The sequence below is a fragment of the Myotis brandtii genome, unplaced genomic scaffold, assembly GCF_000412655.1.
Source record: "Myotis brandtii unplaced genomic scaffold, ASM41265v1 scaffold855, whole genome shotgun sequence".
NCBI classification, from domain to species: Eukaryota; Metazoa; Chordata; class Mammalia; order Chiroptera; family Vespertilionidae; genus Myotis; species Myotis brandtii.
Window position 1 is genome coordinate 417,269 of NW_005371476.1, and position 3,296 is coordinate 420,564.

The following is a 3,296-nucleotide window of genomic DNA, read 5'->3' on the forward strand; positions in this document are numbered from 1 at the left end:
GGTGGTGAGTGCAAGGCAGGTGCTCAATGGCTCTGGAAAAGGTCAGGACACAATGAAATCGGCTTGGCTTACAGCAGTAGGAATTTAGGTTAGATAAGAGGATGAACTTCCCACGAGTGAGAACCACTAGGCATAAGCTACGAGGCTCAGACTCCTTTCTCTGAAGGTTCAGAAAACGGGGAGGGTTGAGGTTGCCTGCCAGAGGCCATGTCTGGGCACAGGGAGGGGCGGAGGGGCGGAGGGATGGAGGGACGGAGGGACAGAGGGAAGGGCTTTGGGGGTAAAGACTGGGTAGTGTGTGGAACTGGGAGGACAGCCACGTGGGAAGAGCCTCACCTCGCACCAGGAGCCAGGCGGATGCCCTCGTGACCCCGTTGGCGTTGCTGGCTATGCACTGGTACCGCCCGCCGTCGCTGGGGACGACGGCGCTGACCTCCAGGGACAGGTCGTCCAGCTGCCTGACTCTGCCCGTGGAGGCCGGCAGGACCCGCCAGTCCCGCACCCACGTCAGGTTGTGGGGGGCCTCTCCCAGAACCCAGCAGGACAGGGTGGCCGTCTCCCCTGGGGACACGGTCACGTTGGGCGCCGGGACCAGCTGTGGCGGAGGGTCTGCAAGGACACACGCATGGGAGGTTCACCGGGGCTGACTCGGGAGGACAGCCTGCTGGTCCCCGTGGGGTCCCGATGCCAGAACCCAGCACCGTGGCCCTCAGGAGACTTCGGCCAGCAGGGAGGTTAACGGGCGTCTGCTCACCATCGGGACGGTGCCACCCGGGGAGGGCGCATTCCCTGTCGCCATCACACACACACCGAGGGCTGCGTGGCGAGTGCGCGCTCTGCTCCCGGCAGCCAACTGCGGTGTCTAACAAAAGCTACGCTTTGAGCCAATATTTGCACCCTTGGGAATAAAGCTTGGGTTTCAAACGAACCCTCAGGAGGGAAAGATTAATGAGTAAAAGCCACGCTCTGTGCAAACAGCGGGGCTATTATTACACACAAATGTAGGAAGGAGGCCTCTGCCCCAGAGACGGGAGAGCAAAGAAAACGGCCGTCTCGCCAAGAAGAAGCCACAAGAAGTGGCGAGATTAGAGACCCGCTAACCAGGGGCGTGGGCCTGAGAACCTGCAGGGGGGCCGCTAGATCCACACAGGCCACATGTGCCAATGACCACGACATCCAGGCAGGTGGAGCCTCGGGCCTCCGCAGCTGGCAGGGGCAGAAATGGAATCCTGGGGACCAGCTAGAACTGGAGGAAATATCACTCATGCTCTGTGAACCGCGATTGCTCTGTTCTGATTCAAGAAGGCACCTTCCAGCCTGGCTGGGGGTTCCACAGGGGACCTGGGGGCTCACCTCCTCCCCATCCGGGACCTGCCTGTTGTCATGGGGAGATAGCAAACCTTGTTACAGAAGCCAGAGCCGCCAGCCCTTTGAAGACCCCCAGCCTTTGCATGCCCACAGGCCTTTGCAGGTCTCCAGCCCCCATGACCTGTAAACTGCCCACTTGGCACACCCTTTGGCTACTTCCCCATGTCATCGCTGTCCTTCTACCCAATATGAGCAGCTGGCTTATGGTGGGGGGCGGAGCAGATGTCTGCCGGCAGGATTGAATAAACACTCATAATGACTCAACCCTGTCTCTGCTGGATTGGCTCACGCAGTGACAGGCAGCGCAGACCCACTGACTGTCTGGTTACAAGATGAACGCGGCCATGAATTTCTCTTTAAATAAATTCACACCAATGCATCATGCCGATGCACCCCGATATGCCAGCGTGCAGACGGGGGCACCTGTGTGTTGCGGGGGAGGCCAGCAGCAGACGCTGACTGTAGTGCATTAGACAGTGACGGGGACTTGAAAGTCGAAGCCCTGAGTTTGAGTTTAACATAGTTTAGCCGAGAGGAGAGAGAGCAGGTACGGAAAACGGGGAGCCACTGCGAACCCTCAGTAACGGGCGGACAAGTTTCCTGACGCCGTTCTACTTCTCTTTGCTCACCATCATTTAGAAAAAGCAAATTTTTGTTAATTCCCGCCCTAAGCATGTGTGCTCACATGCTCTACTGCGAGGTGATAACAGCTCGGGTTGTTGTATGTACACTATTCTCCCATTTTCGTTGAAACGCGCGCGCAGATCAAGGTCTGAAAGGAAGCAAGTCAACGCGCTCGCTCCGGAGGGCGCCTCTGGGAGGGCGCCAGGCCGCTCCACCCCGCTGCCTGTTTCCCAGTCTTCCTCCGGGAAGCCCCGCTTTGTGTAAGATCCGAGGGTGCAGAAGGCCTCGCTCTCCATGCTGTCTGGCTCCTTCCCTTCTCTTCCCGAGAGCTGGGGTTCACAGTTTAGAAAATAAAGCCAGCCAGCCGTAGCCGGTTTGCCTCTGTGCATAGAGCGTCAGCCTGCGGACTGAAGGGTCCCGGGTTCGATTCCGGTCAACAGCACATGCCCGGGTTAAGGGCTCGATCCCCAGTGGGGGACGTGCAGGAGGCAGCCAATCAATGATTCTCTCTCATCATTGATGTCTCTCTCTCTCTCTCTCTCTCTCTTCCTCTCCCTTCCTCTCTGACATCAATAAAATTTTATTTTTAAAAAATAATTTAAAAAATAAATAAAACCAATTTCCTGTTGAGATGGTCGGTGGCATTTCCAACCTTCCTGTGCTGAATGGTGCCATTCCGTGGGGATGTGGAGGCACAGATGTCGGGGCTGCAAGATGGACGGTGGCCCCGGAAAGGTCTGGGGGCCGGCAAGTCCCAAAGGCCAGACCAAGCAATCAGGGGTGGGAGGAAGGCTGGGCAGGGGGAGCGCGGCCAGAGCCGAGGTTCCCAACCTCTCTCCAACTGAGACCCGCCATCCGGGCCATCCGGGGTGAGGCAGCCCCAGCGGGGCCAGTGGGCAGCAGGCAGGGGGCAGCGGCAGCCAGACTTGGTGATGGACAGTCCCCAGCAGCTGGCTGGCACGCTCCCCCACGGACGGAGACTCCCTGGACGGAAATCCTAGAGGGAAAAGTCAGCAAGGGGGTGGGGAGGAGAGACCCAGAGGGACAGACCTGTGACGATGACCAGGGCCTGCGCCCGTCCGGTCCCAGCCCCGCTGACCGCTGTGCACTCGTACGTGCCTTCCTCGGCCTTGGAGGCCCGCGGGATCTCCCAGCTGCTGTTCCCCGACTCCCTGCGAACACACGACAGGCGGGCACACACTGTCACACTGCCCCCAGCCAGGGTCCCCCGCCTCCCCCACCCTCTGGGGCTCCGTTCCTCTGAACCCTGCCCCGGGGGGGGGGGGGGGGGGGGCAAACCCTCT

The 3,296-nt window shown here is 59.6% G+C and overlaps 1 protein-coding gene across 1 annotated transcript in view; it reads right to left on the reverse strand.

The window, feature by feature from the left end:
* HMCN2 (hemicentin 2) overlaps positions 1-3,296 on the reverse strand; it is a 139,122-nt gene that overhangs the window by 114,496 nt on the left and 21,330 nt on the right.